This window comes from Excalfactoria chinensis, chromosome 7 (genome assembly GCF_039878825.1).
Source record: "Excalfactoria chinensis isolate bCotChi1 chromosome 7, bCotChi1.hap2, whole genome shotgun sequence".
Lineage (NCBI taxonomy): Eukaryota > Metazoa > Chordata > Aves > Galliformes > Phasianidae > Excalfactoria > Excalfactoria chinensis.
The window spans coordinates 11200955-11228250 of NC_092831.1; positions in this window are offsets into that span (position 1 = coordinate 11200955).

A 27296-nucleotide genomic window follows, 5' to 3' on the forward strand; every position below is an offset into this window, starting at 1 on the left:
GAGATTCAAATTTCATGTCTGAAAGAATCTAAAAACTTGTTGGAGTATTTTAGTTCTAGGAGTAGATGAATCTTCATGTAATTTCATGACCATTTCAGAACCCTAAACTCACTGTCTTTGGTATTAGGCTTTGTACCTTTATTAGGGCTGAGTATCCAGTTGAAGTTATTGTGCATCTGCATGCTTGAAAGACTTCCCATTGAGATTTTAGCACCAAATAACGTAACAGTAAGCATTAAGAGAATATCTAATCCTCTAAAAAGCATTATGTTTACTTTTGCTGAAGAAACACTGCTTTTGAAAAGCACAGAAAAAGAATTTTAAGTCTATAGGCAGCTCCGCGTTACAGCTTGTCGTACACAGAGGATGCCATAAGAGATGCTGAAACTTTTACATCCTCTGTCTGGGTCACAACCTGGCTCTTTTGAACAACACTATATTGAGGTTGTGGGTCTTTTTTTTCCCAGCTTCTTCCAACAAGCACACCTTTCATCTCAGTTGAAAGCCTTTTCCAGTCATTTTATCTTAATAACCTTTTAAAGGTCAGCACATCTGCCAAATTTTCTCTTCCCGTTTGTTATTCTAGATAACTCCCTGCTATTATCTCTACTGTAAGTATTCTAGGAACAACTTCTACTGTAAATTGCCCATAGTTTTGTTGAGCTGATCCACACCTGCTGCATCCAGATACCACTGGCACCTGTGTAAAGCAGGAGCCACTTATCTCCAGAGAAAGAGAGAAGCCACTAAACCTCAAGTCTTCTTGACATCAAAAGTATACAACAAACCCTGTGCCTAGAACCTCAGATCGTTGTCTGAGGCCTCATCACCCCAATTTTAGTGTCATTTGGAGAGAGGAATCTCAGAATTTTAATGCAGGTCACAGAGTCCTTTTCAGAGTGACCGAACATTCCTCTTTTTACTTCAGCATCTTTACCATAAGAGTCTGTATTGATTCACTGTCATGGTTTTTTTTGTGAGCATCTCAGCTTCATTGTTAGTTCTCAGGCTCTCTCAGTAAGGCTTTAGAGGCTCCAGGTTGTTTATTGATGTGTACGTTGAGGTTTTCTTCTTTCCTGCTTAGTATCTGATCAAAGCAATCAATAAATGAGTGCTGTTATTTTATTTCCAAACTCTTTGAGGATCTGTTACAGAGAAGGCACTGCCTTCTTAATTGATGGAAGCAAAGCTAAAATGAGCCACTTTAGTGGACCGTATAGACACATGAGAAGTGAGGAAAGAAAGGCGTATCTTCCTTTCCTTTTGACCTTGAAGTTTGACTTGAAAGATTTTAATTTTGTTGTACACTGGCAACATTTTGTCTTAGAGACCTCTGAATTATCTGCAGCCACAGCTGCATCATGTTCCAAGTTGGCATCATAAGCAAAGGACCCACATCCTCCGCATTGTTTTTCTTCAACACTTTTGCCTTAGCTAGCAAGAGTTAGGGATCACTAATTTAGTGTATATGTTCAGCGAAAAAAGCTGGGATATTTGAAAAAAATTGCAGAATTGAACAGTCACACAAGCTAAAATATCCTTAGAATCATAGGAATTAGGAGTTCAAAAGTACCTGATTTGCATTATTTATAATTACAACAGACAGCTTATAATATTTTTTCTTGTGTCACACTTGACTTCTTAGGCTTTCAGAAGACCTTGATCACTCTGAAAATAATCCCACCAAAGCTTTTTCTCTCTAAATCTATGGATTTTAGATCAACTCTGAAGTGTAATTAACTTAGAAAAAGGCCCACCCACCTGATTGACAGTTCTTAGTACAGCAGGGACTAGTTATATGTGTCTTCTGATTCCTCTATTGTATCTATAGCATTATTTCATGCTTCAGAGCCTCTCTGAGTTCTCAGTCATTCTGCTTTTATTTCCCATTTTGGTAAGGGCTTTGCCTCTGAAATTGTTCTGTTGGGACATTTTGTAGCTACAGACACTGGGTAAGTTCATCCAGGCCTAACATTACTGACCCTAGTATTTTTACTTGTGTTAGGTTTAACTCAAAGTAGAATCAGCAGGGGCTTATTACAACATCTTGGTGAAAAACATTGCCTGGGTGTATATCCTCAGAGTTATCTCAAGATTGAGCTTCCTGTGATGGTCATCTTGTAGAAATGTTGAACTTTAAGCCTGTGACAACTGAAATCTGTAGGGCTGCTCCTCAACAGAAATGTGACCATGGCTCCTGGGATGTGTTGGCAGGGGGATGTGTAACAGCAAGACCCAGCAGGCCAAATAACTTTTCATTTGGGGATATGGGTGCCATGTTGTAGTGTTTTGTTTTTTTTTCCCCTTTATGAAATGTTACTGAATAAAACAATTTTTCTTGCCAAAGCTCCAAAAGGCTGTCAGAAAAGTAGTGTTAGATTTATTTTTAGTCTGTTTTCCCAAGGAAATATGGCTTCTTTGATCTTGCATGTCTGTGCAACAATGTGTGTATAGCTGTCTAAATGTCTGATTCTGTCCTTCTCCCACCATACTGTTGAGCTGACTGGGTGATTTCAACCACATTTTTGACAGCAAGACAGTGGTCTCAGGGAAATTACTTTCTACATTTTTTAAATAGAATGGCAGGTAAAGGCAAGAGGCGCATTTAATTTCCTCCCATGAGAGAAAGGCTATACCATGAGCTCATTTCTTATTAGATATCTGAGAGTGCACATTGCTCGAGCTGATAGCATAAATCCACAAGAAGGCAAGTTTCTTTCCTTCTCCTGCTTGCAAATGCATTGGTTTTATTCAGAACTCTTTTCCTCTTCTAAGGACTGTAAGATCTTCTGGAGCCTTTTCTTACACTCTTTTAACAGTTCACATTTCTATTTAGAATAACAATTTGAATGTAAGAGTTGGAAGGTCCCCTGAATGGAGCTTTAAAATTAGAATTATGAAATTTAGGTTGGCCATGAAGCTTTCAGCAGATAATGAACTAATAACTTATCTGTACTCCAGTTTCCCCTTGACACTTCACTGTATATAGAGTACCTTCCTTTCCCTTCCCTTTTTTGGTTTAATATTTATGTACTTAGCCACACCTCTTTGCAATACAGCTGGAAAGTTCTTCCTTTCAAATATATGGATTTGAGATGGGAGTGTATTTTCCCTTTTTATTGAAGCAATTTGCTCAGCATAACTGTACAAACTGATACAGTTAAAGCATGCCTCCGGAAAGATCCACTAGGATCTAAACTTATCAACATGTGTACTCTGAAAAGCACTGAGCTCACAGCTTAAAAGCCTTTGTTAGATTCACAGTGATATTTGTTTTAACATTCATGTGCTGTGAAGACCCCAGGACTGGTCTTGATGGTACTAAACTTCTCAGCCCCTGCACGCAGTAGTGAATCTTAAGGCAGCAGAGTGGATACCTTGAGACTTCTAATGTCACCAAAGAAAGCAGAATTGATGAAAAGAAAAATATTAACCACTACATGTGAACAGAGAGTATGAAAAAGGAGTAACCCCCCAATAATTGTGTTCTAACTTTATTAAATAGGTTAAAATAATTACAATAATTACAATAAATAAATAATCACTCTTGATAAGAACGCTAATATAAAAATGGCATTTCATAAGAGATTGATATTTTGGCACTTGATTCTGAGTCAATATCAATCAAAACTCATAGGGAAAAAGTCATGTAAAGAACCGTAAATGTCACAATAATTTGCTTAATTTCATGTTGGTGATAAATGTCCACTAGTCACTTGGAGTGGTGGTTCTTCATCACTCTTTACTAAAGGATTTCCCCTTGCTTATTTCAACCCTGTGAGAAAATTCTGCCTTTCATTTACCTGAACTCCTTTGGGAGCTGGAGTGCCCAGCTCAGATTGATCGATTTCTCAAATGCTAATATTCTCTTGAATCCATAATCTGCAGGGGAAGAAATGATCCTTACAAAATATTTCTCCCTAGGATAAATGCGCAGTCAGATACTAGGGAAGATATGTGCTAAATATGATTGTCTTAACTGATCTTATTTATTGAGCTTGTGCAAATAAGCAAAACAAAGCCACAGAGCTTGTTCAGTCTCCTCCAAGCAGTAGGAGTGTGCTTCCTTTCTCATGGATCCAGCTGGGCTTAAATACCTTTATCTCGGCATGTTTTAATGACAAAGGTTCTTGCCTTGATCTTTCTCACCCAACAAGCAATTTCATTAGAATTAGACTTGTCCAATTAGCATGTTGTTTTTATTTCATTAAATGAGATGTAGGTAATTTCTCTATATCTGATTGAGTTTATTGTATTTGTTTCCAGGCTTTTCTCTCAAAGAAAATGCTTCCTGTCTCCTTATGGTTGAAATTCTGGGGAAAAAAGCAACTACAACAAAGAAAAAAAACCCCACAAACAATTAAAAAAAACCCACAAAATGAAATAGCACTGATTCCTTGGGGAAGTTAAAAAATACGTCATTTGGTTTGCCCTGGGAGGTGATGGATCCCAGGAGGTATTCATGAAGTGTGTACTCGCACTGAGTGACATGGTTAGTGGGTATGGTAGCAGTGATGAGTTGACAGTAGGACTACATAATCTTAGCGTTTTTTTTCCAACCTTGATAATTCTGTGATTCTCTGTGGTCATTGCAGTTTTGTTTTGTATTGTTTTCTGTGGAGATGGGCAATGTTTTGGGTTTTCTTAATTTTCCATATAAAAATATCTGCTAACAGTTTTAAAGCATCATCTACATGGTCTTCCATCACTGAGAAGAAGGAAAATATTTTTCTTATGTTTTTGTGCTAGATGTTAATCAAGCTATCATAGGCGAGAACTAGCAGCAAACAAACAAAACCGGGAGCACTTGTGACTTCTGACAGTAGTACAGCAGAAAAAATAATTCCATCAAGCTCTCTAAATACGGTTCTAAAGTTTCCATAGTACTGCAGGCTTCAGTCTGACTTACCTCTGTGTGTGTTCATGTGTGGACTGAGACAGTGGAACACTGCAGCCGTGCTAGCTCTAAGCTGACGGCTGTCCAATGATAAGCCGTAAATAGATGATTAAATCCCATGCTTCTTTCGTGAGCTCTTTTAAACGACGCCTCCTGCTGGTCAGAGCACTCGTTGCAGTCTAGAAGACAGGAAAGAATGCTTGCTCTGTGTAACTCAAGAGTGCTTTACATGCCAGTATTCCACACGGAATCTGAGCATCACCACCTGCAAAAATTACCCAGCTACTGTCTCTATCTTGAATGTGCATGTGAGGAGGAAAATTTGCTTAGAAAAAGGATCACAGATTATACACAGATTCTACAACAATAATGGTGACGTACTGTCTCATATTAAAAGGTTTTTTTGGTTTTGTTTGTTCATTTGCTTTTCGTTACAGCAGTAAGAGAAGCAAATCCAAGCTTTGCTAGTTCTGCTATCATCTTTCTATTTGAAAAAAGTTATGTTTCATATTTAATGTTATCCAGCTCAGCTGCCAATGCCCTGTTACTGTGCACTTTCCACATAGAATAAGAATACATTAGTGCAGCCATTCTTTTCTAGGTAGATGGAGCACAAGGCAACTCTTTTTTGTGAGGAGGGCTTAAACATCACCAGTTCAGCCCTGGCTGTTGGTGACAAATTCTTGGCATTTAACCGTAGCCATCCATTCAGACAAAGGCATTATTTCTGCAAACATTAATAGTGCTTGCAATTAGTCATTGTTATCTTCTCTGTTAATGAATTAGCAATCATAATGAAGGGCAAAAGTTGGATGAACTATTAAAAAAATGTTTTACATGGGAAAAGTAGGTCATGTTTAAATATAAACCATTCCCTGTCTTTTCTGGTAAGCACAATGAGCCATTTTCCCAGTGGTATGGTAAAGGTGATGTTGAGGGAGATTCCCAAAGACTGTCTGCATTATCTGCCTTCAGGTCTCTTCTTAAAACTGTTTTGTGACAGAGTCACAGTGGTTTGGCTGCTGATCTGCTGCTTTCTGGCCAATGTTTGGGACTAGCTGTATATGTCTGTTTTGGTCACTTATGCTTAAAATGTAAACCCTTTGGCATAGGGAATGACTTATACTGCATCTTTTTACAGCCTGTAGTATCACAGGCTTTGATCCAAGCCTGAGAACAAAGAAATTTTATGGCTTTGTCTATGCTACAAGACCATGAAGTGCTTCCCAGTGCTCCTGGGACTGGGTGAATACTTTGATGCATCCAACCTCTATTTTCTGCCAACATTTGAAGAATGAATCTTCCCTATGGGGAAGAAAATCCAATTAGTGTGCGGTGGCATGTTCTGGTCTAGGCAGTCAGGGTACTGAACCTGTTTACAGATGTATCTACTTTGAATGCCTTATGCAATGGTCAGCACTGAATTATAATGATACAAGTAGGATTCAGAATGATTAGTTATATATTCAACAGAACAACTTTTCAAGAAAACAAGCATCACTGTAGAAAGGGGAAAAAGAAAGAAAGCTGGTATTTCTTTTTGACTAATAATATGTTTGATTTCATAAGATCTTTTAATATGAACAAAGTAATAACTTGAGTCTAAGAATGGAGAACTGTGTTCTTAGTACTAATTAATCTACAAATTACACAATGTAGTGGTGAATTTATGTTATTTTGAAGAGGTAGAGCAAGAAAATACATTTTAAAACTATATACATTGACTGAATCTGGAAGTGCAAGTCATCACTTTAAGCTGCATGGATTTAATTCAAAGCCAACTGTAGGGAATGGAACAACTCCCATTGACTTTACTGGGTTCTGGGTCAGGCAATGTGACTCAAAGTCCTAGCATATTGATTTCAATTAAAAATGCCCATCTTCCCTACTCCATAGATTCTTCAACAAAGTTAAAAAAATAAAAAACAAAAAAAAACAAAAATCGATCAATCAGAAGGAAAAATATTTATTTGTTATATATATCTGTTTTGAACCTATGATCTTTGATTCCTCCTGAGTGTTTCTAGAAGCAATTGTTTTCTTTTCCTGTGTCTGTCAGGCCTGGTATTTTCCTTCTCTACTCTTATGTAGATATAAACTAGAAGAAAGTTAAGTAGTTTACAGAATATACTATAGGACAACTACTTTCTTTCCATGACCTCTGCCTCCCCACCATGCTACACTTCTTAAAAAGAAACAAAAACCTCAACATACTGAGAGCATCTTCCAACTGAAGATGCACCTGACATGTTTCTTGTATTATCATGCTGTATCATCTTGTGTAGGCTATGAAGTCATTGAACCCCTGATTATTTTCCTTCCTACTGTCTAGCATCTGAACCCCTCAACCCAAAACCAGATCCTTGGGGAAAATCTCTCTCCACCCTTCTGTCTCTTTATATTTATTGGAGCCCCATAGCTTCTCTACCTTGACAATGGAGCCAGCTGTCCTGCACTGGCAGGATGAAAAGAGGAACCTTCCTAAATCCTCTGAGAGTCCTGGCAGTTGGACAGCCTGATAGAATGCCTTAGAGAGATTTTCTTGAGTTTTGAGCTGCAATATGGGATTAGGCTACTTTGGTAATCTCTTAGACTTCCTGATGTAAATACTGAAGAAGGTCTCTGCTTTTTCTCTGCAGCTTGTCTATGAAAGGAAGGTAGATGGGAAGGAGGTAAGGCATCTCCCTGCTTAGTCAGCTGCCTGCTAACTCAGCACTTGGCTGCACAGTCTGTGTTGAAATGAAGTACTTCTTGATATGTGTAGAAGCGTGATTCATGTAACTGCAAGGGAAGCCTAAAGGAAATGGCTGAGGTGTTTAGGCCAGTATGTGGGACTTGACAATGAGTGAAGAGATGGATCTTTCAGGAAAGGAGAATGGAGAGGAGGGAGGAGAAAGGCTTACAACTAATGTCAAAGCTTCCTGCCTGTGTACCCATAACATCTGTAAACATTTCAGCAGTCACAAAATTAATATGAGAAAAAACTTTTCATATGTATTTGCCTCAGCTTTTGAGAAGGAACAGCTGCCCATACTTGTATGAGTTAGAGAAGGACATATATCCAGACTCTTTTTCTCTTGTATTTACACAGACACACTAATAGACCAATTTTGCTTTCACTTATAAGATTTCCCATTTACATGCTAGCTGTGCAATTTTTCCCATTTCCAGCAGAGCTGGCAGTAAGACAGTGGCTGATAGACACAGCAATACCAACAGCATGCCTTACTGTGGCCTTAATGAGACTGTGTGGTGTCTGTATTGCAGTAGCTACAGCACAGTCTGTACTTGTCTCTTGCTTCATCCTGTAACAGCTCCTGCTGCATCCCTTGAGGCGTTGAGCAAATCACAATTTTAGGAATTGCTTTCCTATTGCTACAGAAATGCTTCCTGTTAGAGTTCACATCACCACGATGTGAACTCTAACAGAATTCAGACGAGTGGAGAAAAGGAGTTGACCTTGAACCTCTCCTAAATGTCTTGCTCGTTCTCTAAGTGTACAATTTTCTGCTTCTCTTCCCAAAGGTTCTTCGTTTACAGTTACATAATTGATAGCTTAACCCTCTGTCCCCTCAGACCATTTTAAAATCCAATATAAGTAACACCTCAGAAACAACCTCTTTGGCCTTTTACTCTTGGCTGCAGAAACTGGGTGTGGGCTGCTTTTGCTTTGCTTACTATGTGGAAATGGTTCTTTTGTTTTATAAACTGCTCTTAAACTCTCTAGCCATCCATTTAACTTTGTAGCTTCCAATTCCCTAGGCATGGGATTCCTTTCAGCACTTCATGTGAAGATTGTTAAGATGCTAAGATTTCATTTTCTGTAAGAAACTTATGTGAGTAATGCTGCAGGAGAAAAATGGCATGGACTTCTTCAGACTTCTTGCTTGCTTTTATCTTGATTGTCTGATTATCTTTGAAGTGGATTTGGGCAGAGAAGGGGCAAGCTGTTGTGACCAAAGACGGTTAAAAATGATTCATACAGGTTCAGTTGTTCTGGCTTATATCTAGACTTTTAAAGTATCTTATACTTGGGGCTGCAGCAGAATTCTACAGAGCAAAGAACAGTTTTCCTAAAATATGGACAACAGTTTACAGACAGTATAAAGCAACAAGTAGTTTTTGTTAAGACAACACTATAAATGAATTAGGCTCATAGTCCATTAAGGTCTCACATCTCTAGAAGGGACACAGGTCCTTGACTTCGGAGGTTTTTAGGAAAAGGTAACAAGAAACTTGCCTTAGGTTCAGCTGGGATGGAATTCTTTTCTTCAGTGTACAGTATGATGCTATATGTTGGATCTGAGAGAAATAGTGTTGATAACACACTGATTTTTATAGTTTTGCTAAGGGTTGTTGTACAGAGCCAAGGTTATTCTCAGCAAAGGGCCCAAGGCGATGGGAGGGAACAGAATCAGGAGAGCTGACTTAAACTGTCCAAGGAAATTTTCCATGCCATATAACATCACACAGGAGTTTTGAAGGGAGTAGGAGTTCATCTTACTCTCTTCTGCTTGCTGAGGGACTATCTGGGCATCAACTGGGGGGTGGTGAGGAATTGCTCATGTATCACGTGTTATATACATACACACATATATGTATATATGTATTGTCATAATTATTATGCTTTTCTTTATCTTAATAAATAGCTTTGTCTCAACCCATAAGTTCTATTTTTTTTCCTAATTCTCTTCCCCATCCCAGTGGGAAGGAAGACGAGTGAGGAAATGACTGTGCGGTGCTTAGCCACCTCCTGGGTTAAACCACAAGAACAATTCAGTAGGATGTCCAAGATTCTGTGCAACAAGATAGGTGAGAGAAACTTTATGACATGAGGCTCGAGTAATGCAAAAGATCCCTGAAAGCATGATCCACACTGATACCACATGGAAAGCACAGAGTGCATGCTGCTTAAGACATCTCTAGAAGCGTGAGTGCCTGTGAAGGATTGCTTAAAAAAGAACAACCATCTTCTTGACTGTTTTTCAGTTTACTGGTGTCTCGTGCTTTGTTCCTCCCAATGCACAATGTTCTACAAAGTATATATGTGACTTTCCTTTGGTTTCAGAAAAAAAAAAAAATACAGCATTTCATGGAAAGATTCGTGCTTAGTAATTTTCCTCCCCTACTGCACAAGTGCTGTTTTCTCCTCATCAGTGCAAGTTAGTACATGAGTAGATAAAACCATTGGCTGATGAGAGATGAAAGTCAAAGTGTAGGAATCATTTTTTAAACTCTTGAACAGTATTTGACTAAACTTTCCACACTTCTTTATCCAGTAATTCTTGTCCTGGATGTCATCAGAAAATTAGTTACATCTTTCTTGCAGGCCTCTTCATGCCACAGTCATGGTTTAAATATACTTTGATCATTGTTAACATCTTGAAATTTAGCAGCAAATAAATTCTTTAGGGTCCCATATAGGGGAAAGAAGAAAAAAAAATAAGAAAAAAAAATATATTCTCTCAATGAAACCCTTTTAGTTCTCCAATGTGATCACTCTGAGGTGTTATTAAATTAGAGTGTGAGGCTCTGAGTCAGATCTCCAAATTTGTGATGCTTGGTCTCTTGGAAAGATGCTTTAGATTTCTTTTTGTGTATTTTCTATATTCAAATCCATCTTCACTTCCAAAATTATATTTTCTTCTTCGTTTCCATGAATCATTTTGCGTACTTGTAAATCTGTTGTGCATGCTCCAAAATTGCAAGTTATATCTAGTATTTTAACATTTCAAAGCTATTCTAGAATCTCTGCTAATTGGAAAATATTATGATATATATAATAATTGGGATAAAATACTGCCCTCGAGTCAGGTTTAATATCAGTCTTATTTATCAGTGTGAAAATTGTAACATGTTTTCAGTCTGCATAAATGCATAGAAGGGTAAAATTCCCAGAGCCTTCAATGCCAAACTCTGTCAACCTGAGAAAGGGTAAAACAGAGAAAAGATTGCTCTAACTGGATATGTGCTGGATCTAGGCTAAATGTTGCCAGTTGCTATACACTGTACGTATGTCATATAAGGAAATAAGAAGCATTACATGTTGGTTTCTTTGATCTTAAGAATTCTTAACACCTTGGTTGTTTCAGAGGAAAATGAGAAGTTCAGTGAAGAGCTAGAAAAAAAATACCAACAAACTCACTCGCCTTATATTTTGATGGTCCATATCTAGGAAATGGCAAGTGGCAAAGACCATTGGCCTAGAAAACATACAGGGAAAGGCTAAGGGAAGACAGGCAAAACCCAAATACTGTGATGATGTGCCTAGTATGTGTGGCTAAAATCCATCATGTATACAGACTATGCTTGGGAAAACTATTGTTCTCAAATAGCTTCTAAAATGATATGGATAAAGTATGTTGAAGACATTCGTGATACTAATTTCAATGAAATGAGGGTAGTATTTAATGGAAATGTTTTGTACAGTATTCATATGTTTGTCAATTTCCTCTTTTCTGAATTCTATTTGTAGATTTGTAGCTGTAACCAGACTTCATGACACAGGAGTAGTTTTGAAGTGGAAGAGCAAATTGTCCAGCCACAGTCATACAAAGAAACTGTTGTGACCCAGTGTTAGAAAGTCATACCCTGTGGCAAAAGCAGGCTGTACCAGGGGTAGTACTGTTTTACTGTTAGATCCTTGCCTATTGATAGCTAAGCCGTTCTTGTCTCTCTTTATGTGCATCTTTCATGTCTACATGATTTTGGAAAGACTCAATACCAAGGAATATCCCAAGAATACAAACCTAAGCATAAAGCTGATAAATTAGTTTGAGCTTTTTGCAAACTGAGCAGATCTCCCTGCTGTCTCTGGCCCTTCTGGTGGAGATCTGTGGATTTTGGGCTAGATCAAAAAAAACAAGGGAATACTTTGTTTCCAAATCACGTCTGTTCTGTGGGTAGTGCTCCTGGGAGCTGCTAGTATGGGATTCTGTAGAATAGGAAGAACATGATCTCTGACAACGAACCACTTTTACTTCTGTGAGTGATATAATTAACATAATTCTGTAGAATTAGGCATAACAACTAGAAAATGTTCTCTTAAATCTTACTAAGTGTAGAATTCTTGTTCTCAAACAGTGCAGCTCTGGGCGTCTGACTGGTTGTAATGTATGCTGATGTGTTACTGTTACGGCTGCTCTGTGAGTAAAGACAGACAACTAGACCTCATAGAGAGTCTTGTTAGACAAACGTAAATCTTGAGTGATTCTGTTGATTTCATGACATACCAATTTCAGTGTTGTTATTTACAGTATTTATGCTTCAGATTTACACCAAATGACTGAAAAACCTGACTGAAGATAATATTTCCAGCTAAAATGGAAACTTCATATTTTGCCATTTGTAATACGAAAAAATATATTGAGACCTTGCACTGTTATATCCAACAGATTCATGTTTGAAATTCACTCTATAGTGAGACAATGAGAGCTGTGATTCCTCTTTCACAAATTCAGGCTTTACACCAGAGTAATCCCAGTATTTCAAATGAAGTTACTCCAAATTTATCATGTTGGAAAAGCAATAAGATTTCAGTCTGGAAACTCGGTGTTACAAGCTAAAGAAAGAAGAAATGCTTTGTGCCTTTCATGGTACTTTTATATTGATAGATGATTTTTTTTCTCAAGGCTAAGTAGCGTATGCAGAGGCAATAAGAGCTTTTAAAATTTTGAGTGGAACTCATTTTAGTTCTTTCCACTACATAACCTTATGCAATTGGAGTGATGGTTTATATAGTCACAGGCTGTAGGTTCAAAAGGAATGAAAAGCAAAAAACTTGTTAAAATAACTTTAAAGTTGAGACTGAATGCTTCCAAGAAACTAAATACACTGCAGTGCAGCACTTGTTTAACCTTCATGCTGTATTACACTGTTGTGCTGAGGTATCAGCTCCCTTAGGGGAGAGAAAAAGAAACAAAAAATTTGAAGTCTGAACATTTTTTTTTTTTTTCTGGAATTTTTTTATTGTTTAATTTTTTTTTTTTTTTTTTTTTTTTTTTTTTTTTCCCCTTTAAAGGGAAATAAAAAGTGAAATCAAGACCGAAAGCAATTTAAAACAAATTACAAGTTTCCAAGTAAAGGAGGAGGATGTTTTCAAGAACAGTATAGATGTGACACTGAGTGACATGGTTAGTAAACATGGTGAGAAGAGGATGATAGTTGGACTAGATGATCTTAACGATCTTTTCTAATTTAATGATTCTATGATTCTAAATCAAAGTAATTTTCCAACTGGTTCTACTCCCAAAGGAGATATTATATAAAAACCCTCTTAGTTTTACTGAATACTCTTTGTGACTCTGATTTACAATCTTACTTTAAATACCAGTGCATTCCATCTTTAACTTCAGAAAACTGTGATTTAGAAGTAATAAATGAGCATGATCTTGTTATCTATCTTGTTAATTGTTATTGATATGAGTAGGTGAAATTAAATGTCATGATTTGACTCTTTATACCAACCATTTCTAACTGTTGTTTTGGATGTAAAACTAGGAATTCCAACCAGGGGAAACATACTATAATTCCTGCTAATTCAAAATGTCCCTAACATAGTAGAAGGGTTCTGAGGAAAGGAATCAAGTGCATAAAAATGAAAATATATATTGAAATATATATTGTCAGGACTTATTGGTTTTGGCTCCCATGCCAGAACTTGCAATACTTTGCTTTCTATCCGGTTTGCTTGCTGCTGGAAAGTATGCTGGGACATTGTCAAAAGGTTGTGTTTTAAGTTACTTTCACATGCCTACCCGAGGTAGAAGTCTTTGCTGGCGAGCTCAGTTGCTTGTATGAATTGCTTCTTCTCCCACTTGAGTCAACGCGATCTACATTTTCTATGTCAGTTGAAGTAGCTGGTCCTTGCTAACCTCTGCTATTTTTGCTCGAGTTAGGAGCACCCACATGAGTGCCTCAGCAGGCAGAGGTAGGGGGAGTGAAAAACTGTACTGCACAGCTGGAGGGAAATGATGTGAGAAATTTGTTTAGCTTCAAAGTGGCATTGGGAAGGGATATGGGAGCAGACTTGCAACACTGAAAAAGCAGAATGTGAAGCACTTTGAGATTCAAAGTATGGAAGAAAAGCACTAGGGTGCACTGTCACCAGAGAAGCAGCATCCATTCAGGTGCAGCTTTGTTTTGGAACAGTCTTTGACTCTGGCTGGGAAGGGAATTGAAAGGGCCTTTTTCAGTAGTTCTGAGTGGTGATCCCCATAATCTCATTCCAATGGAGTCTCCAAGAAAAAAATGAGGCAGTTTTTTTCTGGAAACAAGCTAAATGTATTCTTTAGTTTTCTCTTTTTGTCTTTTGGTTTCTGACTCTTGGTCTCATTCTGAAGCTATTGCTGCTGCTGGAAAATTCTCTGAACCATCTCTGCTTCATTTCATAATGATGTTTCATTCCCTGTTCCTGGAGATGTGCAAGAAAGAATTGGATGGGCCCCTGGGCAGCCTGATTTAGTGCCTAATTTAGTGATTGGCAACAGTGCCTACTGCAGAGGCTTTGGAACTAAATAATCTCTGAGGTTCCTTTCAACTCAGTCTACTTCATGAGCCTATGTTTCTTGGAATGTGAAAGACAAAAATTATATTTCAAAACATTCACCAACTGTATGCTAATGGCAGGCTTTAATTGATGTACTTGTAAGGCCTTGTTTAATCAGAGTTAGTTAGTGCTGAATTAAATACAATCAAGAATACATTAAATTGCTTAAAGTTTAGTCTCCTGTTTCCTACATTTACATAAAACTAATGGTAACTTTCAGTCATTATACAGCATCGGATCTCAAAAAGGGAGAAGTCAGCTGCTACTGCACCTCTTAAAGTTTTACTGTCAGATTTAAGTTTATTAATATTTCGCCTACTTAGGGTACATTAATACAAAGTCATAAGATAACTCTGTCCTGTTAATAAATTAATCAAGCACTAAATGTTCCTTAATGTGGAATCCACAGAGAACATATGGGAAGATTTACCAGGTACATGGGTTTTGTATAACACTGAGATTTAGGTTTTGAGCAAGTGAGAACCAGTTACTCATTTCACTCTTTCCTATGTGGCGTACTGAGGAAGGATAATACTCAGGAAAGGGGTGAACAGCTTTTGGGGTAGCCATGCTTAGGGAAAGGAGAATGGATGAGTGGTCAAGGCATTGGTGGAGTGCAAGACTCCAGTAAAGTGTAGAAGAGCTCCCTGGATTGGAAGAGAAAATAAAAGAAAACAGGGAATGGTCTGGCAGAGATGACTTTTTTTTTTTTTTTTTTTTTTCATAAGGCAGAAGATGAGATTCAAATATGGCTGTTGAGCATTGTAGTTTGATTCATTGGTGTATTTCAGAAACAAATGGAAGTAATCCAGATAAATTCAAAGGCATTATGTTCTAATATGGCAAAGAATCTTGAATAGAAATGTTAACAGTCAGTCCTCTGAGGTTACATTTAAAAAGCTTTGTTCTACATATATGTTAACATTTTTACTTCAGAGAATAGATCTGGCAGGAAAATGAAAGTAATATCTTCACTGTCTTTGAGCGCATTTTTTTGTGTGTAAGATATTCTTTGACAAGGGTTTTACGTATCTTACCCTGACAAAATTGAGCATCCTCACTCAGAAATGGACATAAGGTCAACATCTGAGAAGTATTAACAAATTAATTAATAAGGCACATAGGTTTTCCTGATATCTTGAGTAGAGTTCTAGTTTGAGGATTTAAGTTGGGACTAGTACTGTGAAAGACAAATAGAGATACTATTTCAAAATAATGTGTGTATGAAATCTGACCTTATATTTGCTCGTTATGCCATAGACTGTGATCAAAATGCTAAAACAATTTCTGTGCTTGATACAACTCAAATCGTACAACATGTGAGGTCACTTGTAAAAGAACCCCACAAAATATACTGCCATTGAATCTAAAGCGGTTCTAAATTGCTACATTGAAATTATGAATTACTGTTTCTTTCTTTCTTGTAATTTAAATAAAGTCAAATTGGCCACCATCCACCATGGTAGTATTTCGTGTTTAAATAAAGTTTAAGGATAGTAAATAAGTAATGAAGTTTAAGAATAGTATAAGGATTTGCCTTACAGAAAAACAACTGAGAATGCTGAGTATCATGAGCTATTATGTTTGTGTGTGTTTATGTAAGTATGCTCTTACGCATTTATATTACTGCAGTTTTCCAGCTTTCAAAAGTACAATTCCTTTATACTGGAAATGAGGTACATTTAAATTAATAAATGTCTTTTTTATTTAAGTAATGAAAGTAATTAACTTAGGAGTTATGGGTCATCTTCATCAGCAGCAACTTTTAAAAATTAAGAATGAATATTGTATTTTTCATGACAGAATTTGGTTCAGGTATTAATTCAGGCTATTTTTGTGAATGTCATGTAAGAAAACAGCTTAACCATAGAGATTTCTGCTGGCCTGAGAACCTATGAGCAGCATTCAGCGCGTAATGAAAATCAGCACGATTTCAATATTTTATCTGAATTTTAGGCAGACTTGTATTGCTTTCACATGCACACATGCTATAATCATTAGCCAAAGAATTACCATGACTTTGCATGTAGAGACCTGTGATTGCGTTTCATGGCGGTCAGCAGCCAAAGATGACTTTCTCTCAGTAGCAGTGTAGTAACAAATAAGCAGTACTCACATGAGGGAGCGTTATGGCTTCCTATGCTATTAGCTAAATCTCATTCATATATAGATTGCTGTCAAAAATCAGTGATACTAGCATCATGATATATTGACATTCATTTTCCTGTGGAATATGGCTTCATTTCAGATCCCTTTAATCTTAGGCAGCTTCTTCCTTGTCTTATGCAGCCTGAGAAGGTTTCATTGAAATTTCAGAGTGACAGATATGTTTTTCCACATATATCCACACACACAGGAGTACATATATATCCTTAGTATTTTCCTACATGGGACAAGATTTGGTCCTGTATAAGTTTTCTAAAGTAATGCTGTACATGATGTTGCAGAGTGTCTGAAGGTATAATTACTAAGTGTTCCTAGTCACATTTTATCATGCAATTGCTACTGTTTCTATGAGCAGTATCTCTGAAATTGTTAATACATTTTATTCAAGGTTATCTTTTCCCTGAGCGAAGCATTTTGCACCTAACTGCACCCAGTACTACTTGACTGCTAAAGGTCTGGTAAAATGTCAGTGTGTTCTTCATAAACTTTCCCTCATTCACCTTTTTCTTTTTTTATTGCTTTTTCACTTCTCTCTTGTCTTTTCCCAATTCACAGCTCTTTGTGTCTCTCCTGATAACTGGGGTTTTCCAGCCAACACCCAATCCACTTAACAGATGGCTGGCAGGCAGAAACCAGATGTGTAGTGAATCCTTGTCCAACATTATGACTTTGGCTCTGTTGTATCCATGGCTTTTCTAGGCAAGGGGCCCAGATTTCAAGAGCGCTGCCTTCATCCTCTCTTGGCTTCAAGTATGTTGTACCAGAGGGACTGACACACACAAAAAAACACAGATTAATGGTGACTGATACAGCATTTATAGAAATGAGAAAGGATGGTCTCTTTCTCATCTCAAGGGGAATCAGGACTCTCTTTAGATATCCTCAGTCCCTGTTAGATTTGAAGCTTAAGAAGCCATAACTTTCAGGAGTATTCAAAGTGGTGAACTGAGTAGTTCTCAGCAGTGTTTTGCTGGAATGTGCCCATGACCTTGAATTCTTGCTATATAGGTTATAAGAAATGGTGTTGAGTTAGTGTCAGGAAGGTTTTGTTTCTCAAAGTTGATTTGGAAAAGAATCTTACTATGGTTTCCTGCTCTGTTTGGTGATTATAAATATAATGGACACAGAAGATAATAGCTAAAAGCAGGTTTGTGTAACGTAGAGCAGCTTGCACTCCCTCCTTGGTTCAAGCTAAATTCTCTTTGCAAATCATCACAGTTAGTGTGCCTGATACATCTAGTTAGGAACCTTTGCCACCTTAGCTGATGGAAGCTAAATCCAAAGAAGTTAAATGAAATTGCTCTGGAGTGCTTACTAATACAAGACAATGTTCCTGAAAGTCTTGTGAAGTCTGAGATGGCTAGTTTGGGACTGTGCATGTGGAAACTGCTAATTTTGGATCAGTGCACAGTTCAAAACTTCTTTTCCTCGCCTCTGTCTTTGTTTTGAAGTATCCTCCTTTCATATTTTAATGCATCATACTGCTCATATCACTATGAATGATGATCTTGTCTGTTGCTGTTGGTCAAAACTGAGTAATGAAGTATCTGTCACCACAAAGGTAGAAACCTTGGAAGTCCAGGGTTGAATTTGGCAAACCAGATCTGAAATCTGTGTAGAACCATGGTGATAATTGCAATATAGTGATCAGCTAATGTCATAAAGGATGATAGCAAGGCATTTCACTGAACCACATGCAAAAGGAAAGAAAAATATCTACCTTACATAAGTTGTAATGTTGTAAAGGTATCGTTTTCTTTTCTTTGATTGAAAGGGCTGGTCATAGTGTGCTGTATATTTTTCTTCTGCCTTGTCTTCCATTTGAATCAGGACTTTATGACAGACCAGAGCAGATGACAAAACTTGGCAGGGTAGGACACAAGCAACAGCATTTAATAGAGGTACAAGAAGTAACTATGTGTTCTTCCAGCTTTCATACTTCAAAACCTGCTCATCAGAAGTTAAATATTTTTGACAGACCAGAACATAATGCCTTTCTATGAATCTTAATGGATTGCATTTGCTCCACAGCAGTGTTTATGGTGAGCATGATTTTATACATGATTTGTTAATTAAGTAAATTACTGTTAACAGCTTTCTCAAAACCCCATTACCTTCATATCAATTGACTTTTTACAAATTAACATGATTAATTTAAAAAGCATAGAAAATGAGGAACAAGTCTAAGAATGTAAGGATGAATGTAGAGGTCAGTCTGGATGTAGAAACACTTTCTTGTTTGAAATTTTCATTAACTGTACACATCAAAATAAAAAACATATATTGAAAGGAAGAGAGAAATTTATAGTCAGCTGTATCAAATATATAACCAGCTGTCCATTGACTTTAAAATCACCTCCAATCATTTGGAAAAAAATAGGCCAAAATAAGACTTAAGAACCACCTCTAGAAAGAAAACAACAAAAACGAACAAAAAACAGCAACAAAAAGATTATAAAATCTTCTGAGAAATTCAGAATTTGACTGGAAGGAAAACAAACAAACAAACAAACAAACAAAAAACAAAACACCAAAAAATAATAGAGTAGTCAGATCTAGCATTAAGTTTGTCCCTGCTTTAAGTGGGGCTGGCGGACCAGGTCATTTCCACTGTTTCTTTCTAGGCTTATTTTGTGAATCTAAGTTTCCATATTCTCAGTGATGAGGGTGGTTAATTTTGGGGGCACAAATATAAAAGGAAAAGGACTCTCCTTCACTCTTCCACTGCCTGCAGTTTAGTTAAGGGTGAGCTGAGCTTAGCAGTCAGGCACGAGTCAGTACTCTGGAAAAGAGGAGTCAGGCAAGCTTCTAATTTCAACTGAATTTAAAAAAAGAAAAAAGAAAGAAAAAAAGAAGGAATGTTTTACATGATCTCTGCCTTGAAGAATTTACAGTTTTAAGTAGATGAACCAGAAGGGAAGGGAACAATGTATTGTTCAGGGAAATAAAGTAACCAACTTCGGGTTAGCTGAGAAGTCAAGAGAAATGAATTTAGTTGTCAGAATCCATGTTTGTCAGTAGAAACATAAGACCATCTTCTCACTTCAAGTTTAATCTGTCAAGTGTATAAGTAATAGTAGGAAAAGCATAGTTCCTCTGCACTTTTTCAGTATGTTTCCTCTTTCTATTTCACCTTGCGTTCATTCGTGTTCCCACATTCTTTGTATAATTTTCCAGACAGCATCGTATTTTGGTATGGATATCTTAAGCAGCCATGAGGGAGGGGAAAATGTGTGCAATAGAGAATATGTACTTGTTAAAAATTGGCTTGGGGACTGTGGAACCTGCACCTATCCTGAAACTGCTTTTAACTTCAGTTTTTTTGCTGACTGAGTTTTTTCTATACATATGCAGAAAGAACTGTAAAAATCCAGTTTTCTCTGTATGTTTATTTCTCATTTTATTTTCACAGTATGTTAGAGACCAGTTATGGCAGTAAATTCTAGTACTGCAGATCTGCTTGTCTTTGCTGACCCATTTTTCCTTACGACAGAAGAAGTCTGTTAGCTGGGCCTTTTCCATACCTTAAAAAAACCCGCAAGTTAATATGTTTAACAGGATATTGTACCTATTCTGAACATCTATAGGACTTCTTGTTTATCCCCAAAAAATTCTAAGAAATGAGTGTAACACATTGCCACTAACAAGTAACCTTGTCCCCTTTGGATCAATTAGAATAATGACTACTGAGTACTAAAAAAGTTAATAAAGGAAGTACAAGTATTCTTGACTTTTCAGATCTCAGCTACAGATGGCTTTAATCCCACTTCCTATTTCTAGATGTCTTCATTGCAGTATTAGTCATGATTGGATTAGACAGTCCTTTACTGGATAACAGAAAGATATTATGAGAAGGACCAGAGCCATCCTGCTACATATGTGTTTGTATTCCCATTTTTACCGTTGTCCTTCCTTCTGACAACACGGTATTAGCTGCTTGCACACATTGCTCTTGCAAAGATCCTGATATTTCTAGTCTTGTAAAGTGGGAGTTTCATTTCCCTGTAAGAACTCCCACTTGTTTCACCTTGTGAGATGGTGAAAATTCTGTCCCATGTCATGGAGCAGGTGTTCTCTTGGATAATGATTATGAATTGTTCCCAACACAGCGAGGTCTAAAGTTTCAGTACTAATCAAAATGTCGTGGTAACACTCAGAAGTGCTGTCCATTAATTTTTGTGTTTTTTCAAATCAGTGAAAATTCATTTCTTACCACAGCCTTTGCCTGAGGCAGGGAGTATCTCATGTTTTTCTGTTTACACATTTGCAACACCAACTTTTGTTTGCAATGAGAAGATCGTTCATATTTATACTAATATAGCTACACAGAGAAAAAGATTTCTGCACACACAAGGAAAGACTGTTTTAGCAGAGACCTGACAGTGCAATCTGAGATGTATTGTCATTGCTGTACCTTCCTGCAGGGAAGTGAAAATGACCGCTGAAGTATTTCAAGTACTTAATTTCAGAAGGCAAGTAGTTTGACAGAGCGATGTGTATTGGTTTAAAGGGAAGGCATCTAGCCTTTGAATAACTGGAATTTAAAGAGCTCAGTCTGGATTTTATTATTTTATTTTATTTGTTTTATTTTATTTTATTTTTAACTGTTTAATTTAGAAGGCCTTGGTGTACATGCAACAGCCATTCAAATCTCCATGCTGACATATAATATCCAAATGAAGCTCCTACTGGGAAGTATCGGGGCAATGACAGCTTCTACTGAGATAGTACTCACAGTTATGGAGCTAGTAAAACTGAGCTGTATAAATGCAGTAAATCTTTTTTTAAGCGCTTGTGGGTCAAAGCCTGTAAAAGCAAGCACAGGCAGAGAATAATCAAGCTGGGATCTAAGGTGAGGCTGAAGAATGGGGCAGTACAGCATTCAGCACCCTGTGTTGTTTTTTTTTGTGCAGATCCACAATTGCAATGCAAATAGAAGGGCCATAATTTTCCTGTGAGGTAGTTTTTTAAAAACAAAGCAAAGCAGGACATGGAGCAGTTGTTTTGCAATGTAGCATTTGATCAGAGACGTAAACTAGAAGAACAACAGACATAGTGCAGATGAGAGACAACCTTCAGTTGTTTGATTTCTTTTCAAAAAAGTCTCTTCCCTCTTGTACTTTTGTGTGTCAACATGGGCAAAATACACCATTTCTCTTCCTTCTTGTCTTCCTCCTCACGAGAGGAGGGGATCTGTATTTCTTTGCTTAGCATCAATCTCTCTGTAACTCCAAGAAGTAGAGAGAATTAGCTCATACTGAGCATTGTGCTGCTGCAAGGTGACTGAATCTCAGGATGTAACCCAGCTCATTTAAAGCAAGCTCAAATGTATTCACAAAGCACTGCAGGCTGCAGTATAGACACATCCTGAGTAAAGTACCAGGAAAGATTTAAAGACATTCTTCATATCTTGTGTCTTGGGAGCTATAAAACGAAAAGAAAAAGGGGAGATCCAGGTGGAAGATGTGTTTCTGGGAACTGCAGCCAGCAGTTTGTCAGGGAAGTTTTATTTTGTTATTCACGTCTCTTCTTTTCAAATAGTAAATCATGCTATGAGGCAATGAGCCCTAATAGGACTTGGCCATGGTGCTTGCTTCTTTTCCCTCCAGTGATGACACAGTCTCTCCAGTCTAAATATTATGAAGTCCTGGTCATTCAAATACAGGCAAATGGAAAGGACAGCAGAACCAAAACTCTTTATGATGTTTGCAGACAGAGTTTTTTGTCACTAGCTGTAGGGAGAAGAGCTTTAAGAAAAGTTATCATGTCAGCCACAGCACTGTGACCTCAGACTTCCAACAGTGTAGCTAGAAGTGTAATCCATATGGGCAAAAAAAAATCCTAGTCAGTTAGGTATCTAATAGTGTGATTTATGTCCTTGATTTGAAGTGCCCTGTAGATTTTACAGGTAGCACGGTCCATGGCTCTTTGTGGGAACCTTGCTAGGTACTTTTAAGAGTTTATTTCCCTTTTTACCATTCCTTTCCTATGTAAAATCCGCAAGGAATTAAGGCAGAGAATCCTTCTTGTCAAGTTAATGTTTTCTTTGTTGTTAACAACTGCTACAGAGCCGCCCTAAGAACTGTGCATGGATTCAGGGACCAGTGCGTAGAGAACTAGAGGAAGGGAGATTTCTGTAGTACACAGATTGATGATGATGATGATAATAATAATGAATGCTTGTTCTGATGTTATGCTTTGGAGTTTAATCCAACACTGATGAAAATGCACAGTGGTCTTGGTGTACAACCCTTAATGGCCACAGTCTGGTTTCTGACGTCTTGTCCTGAGAGTAGATTCTGGGGAGACAAAGGGGCTCAGCCAAAACCCACTAGTGCACTGTAAATTATTACAAGATAAAAGGAAATGAACACAAAAAAACCTTCCAATTACTAGCTTTTCAGTCACTATTTCCATCTTGGCTCGCTATGTTGCTGATAAATGGGAAGAATTATGACAATAATACAGGAGTGTTAAGCCTGATCTCTGGGGAAGAACAGACAAAGATATCAAATAGCTTTAACACAAAACTTAGCACCAAATCAAATGCCTATGAGGCCTTTAAAGGTTGAGAAGTGTGGATGAGAAAGAAGCATGTTATGCAGCTGAGATTAACAGACTGGGAACAGGGTACAATTAGAAGACAATCATCCTTTCTGAATTCACGTTGCTTTCAGGAGACTAAAGGACAGGTACAACTGCTTAAAAGCCAAAATATTTGAGGATCTGTTCAGAAACAGGCTTCTGAATAGCTGTGTTGAGCCAAACAGCTAAATACAGCCGTGTTAGTTCCTCTACTTTTAAAAACGTTTGGACTGGTTTTAGTGGGTGAGCAGGAAGGAGATTTGGATTCCATGTTAGGGGTCATGAAAGATTTCCCATATAACCATAGAAAGACCCTTAAGGCACATTTTAAGGCTCTCATATTTTTTTCAGTTGCCTCCATTGTGGCAACCAAATCCAATAAACTGAATCTAGAAAAATGGGACAAAAACTGTTTAATGATTTTGAAGGCCTTGACTTCAATTTCCTTGTGCTATACTTCTTCCAACTATGATTTCTGTTTTTCCCAGAGTTTGTCTACAACTAATGTAACCGACATTCAGAAATAAGCTGGGCCATTGCTAAAACTATAAATCTATGTTTGAAACAATGAAGACTAGAGTACATCTCGTTGCTTTGCTGTTGCTGCGATATTTTTGGTGTCACTACTAATGCATTTCTTTCTACCGAGTTCTAAAATTATTTCACCAACATCCTGTGTTACCTATTAGGGGTGGGTCAAACTTTTTGTGCACGCTGATGAAATAATGTTCATCTAAAACTGAATCTGAGCCAACTCTGAGAGATAATCAGCAGGACTCTTTTATCCTGAGATTTCGTCAGGGTTGTGGGGTTGGAAGCACAGTCAAGAATTGAGCCCTCTAGATTGTATCCCTGAATACTTTCTCGAGCTTTCTTACATGTGCTGATTTTTATGATTCAAAATAATGTATCTGACTTAAGACACATTATTAATGAGGTGATGTTTTAAATAAGTTGGATATTCACAACTCATCATTGATTATGTAGCCCGCTTCAAGCATCTCTGTTTAACAGTCGTCTTAATTAAGCGCTTAAAGCTGGGTGAAGCTGAATTTCCCTAAACAGAATATTCTCAGCAGATTTTAACTAGGATATATAGGCTGAAGTTGTAATTTCTGTATTCAGCTTACTAAAGAGAGGATATATGGTGGGTATGTGTCTCGAGTAGTTTCCTTTTTATGAAGAAAAGATAATAATTAAAGAAAAATAAGATCTGAACGTTACTACTTAGTTTGCACAATTATTCTTCATATGGAATTAAGAAATGAATGACAGGCTGATTCAAAACACTTTGCTGTTTTAAAGCAGTATAACTAGAAGCAATTTACATCATGTAAGATACAAACACTTTATGAATATTCTGTTTTGTGGCTTTTCCTGATTTAATATTATCAGCAATTCTGCTTTTTGACAAAGGAATGTTTTTATACTCAGCATTTCAAAGACAGTTGGGAAAGAGGAAGAAATACTGTAATTGACTTTTTAGTGTCATTATCAGTGGGAAAAAGTGGTATTACTGCAAACATGCCAAACATTTCAGGGCACAAAATCTCGAAGGCTGTCTGCTGACAGTGATATGTTAATAGGACCACTATCTTACTTCATAGCATACGGTAGTTGGCTGCAGGGAAGTTAACACTGAAAACACTTTAACTTTGAAATACCTCAAATATGAAGTTTGGCAGAATGTCTCGAAGCCAAAAAAATAAAAATAAAAATAAATGTTTTCCATTATTTTTTAACTGATGACATGAAAACATATCACAAATGAGTAAGATGCAGAAGTCTAGAAAATATATGCTGTCAGACCTGTGTTGGCCCTGTATTGGTCTAGGGTAGATGTTTCTGTAGAGAGATTTTGAAACAGAATACACATACGTGTCAATTTAAATTTAGTAACATCTTGCTGTTAGGGTGAAAAAGAAAAAGATATTAGGATAAGTAACAGTAGGTGATCCTAGATCACATCTACTAGTAAATCTGTAATAATATGATTCTAAAATACAAGCAAAATTAAATTTAAACAATGTAAAAATGTTTCCATGCATGAATGGAAGACCCATTTTTCCTTATTAATAAAGTACTTGACTTAACCTACAGGATGATATCCCTATTTGTTCAGTGGCCCCAGTGTTAGCACATTTTCATCTCTGGGAAAATAGAGAAAAAAAATAAATAGAACATTTATTTCAGCAATAGTGGTGAGGCACTAGCTGTGAACCACCACAGACTATTACACCTTTGCACTCTGGGATGGAATTTACTTGCATTGATATATCTTGATCTGGAAATGAGTACACTTTTATCATCTCTTGTTCTTACATTTCTTTGTGGTCCAATTTCATATACAAGCAAGATGCTAATGTAATATTTTCAGTCTCTAGTCCTAGGTAATTTTCTTTTCTATTTTAATGGGATTAGCATGGAATATGCCATGACTTACTTTAGGATATGAAATTTTAACTGCCTACTATACAGCAATAACAGTAGCTCAGGCAGTAGCAAGAAGAGAATGACTAATAATCTCTATTCAGTGTGTGTGAGAACACATCTGGATTGCTGTGTATAGTTGGGTATTCCCACTATGGGAAAGTTAGCTAACTGGAGGAAATCTAAGCGGTGTTCACCAAGATGTGTGAAGTACTGGATGTGTTAGAAGAGGTGTCCAAACTGGAGAAGAGAAGGCCGTGTGGAGTATTTTACTCCTGTCTTCATGTCCTCTATAACCAATCATTAGGAAGATAAATCAAGATGTTATTAAGTTAGAAGGGTTGGAGAGGAGATGGACACAGAGTAGCAGCAAGGAAAATTCTGGTTGGATTTCAGGAAAAAAAAAATATCACAATTTGGGCAGTTCAGCTCTGAGTCAGGACATGCAGAGAAATTAAAGAATTTCCATCCTTTGAAATATATATATATATATATATATATATATATATATATATATATATATAACAGAAATGTTTCCAAACACTAAAAAAATTGGCAATTTACACTGGAGGTTTCTTGTTGTATTTTTGCATGACTAGGAGAAGAAAGAAATTAGAAACAAATATTTTCATTAAAGTAGACTGCATAATCTGGGCCATAGACACATGAAAAAAATGCTGTTTCTTTCTCATCTGAATTATCTTGAAATTGCAGTGAGTTCTAAATAAATAAATCAGGACTAAAGATCTGAGAAATACGAACTGTAATTAAACCTAGTAGAAATCTGGCTGCTTTAAAACATCTTCTAACAGATGGAGGGATGGAGTAAGACCTAAGGTGATATTAGATGTCCTTTGGAAAATGGAGGAATGACATTTCCTCCTCAGTCTTTATTATATTTCCCTGTTATTCCCAATGCTTCGGATGGTCTAGCAGTAAATGCATCTATTACGCAACTCGTCTATAAAATTTGTCAAATCTAAACAGCTTGTGGGTAGGAAAGATAACTATTTTTCTTACTGCTAAACAAAAGGTGTTGGTAGAATCATCATAACACCTCACTGAGTACAAACACACCAAAATAAAATAAGAAACACTCTCTTAGTCTGCTGACTGCTCATAGAAATATTGTTGTGATTTATGCTAATCAGTCACTGTGACAATCTGGCAAGAGTGTTACCATTGCTAAGGGCTGGTTGCACAAGGGATAAACAATTTCTGGCACTATTAGTGAGGTGATCCAGTGTTTGAATGGGGCAGAAATCAGTGGCAAGAGACCTGAAGTCAGAGCTGATCTCGGACTTCTGAGCAGTTTGTTTGAGAGGCTATTGAATATTCAGGATATCTTGGAAAATCAGTACCTGTGTCTTCAATCTGAACAGAACTGGTTTACACAGGTGATGGAAACAAATTTCCACAATCACTTAAAAAAGCTGCTTTTTAACTCCAAAGGTCTTAGAAGTCTGTCTTGATATCTAAGACACTTGCAGCTGGGGTTAAACTACATTAGCAGTCAGTCCCTCTGTGTATAAACCTTTTACCATATTCTACTGCTAGTGAGAAATCACCCACTTAAAACTGAAAAATAAATACATAGAAAAGTAGTTGTTTAAATTGCAAGTAGCATCGGCAGTTAAAAGATGGTGCTTTATGTAATTAATATCTGGCAAC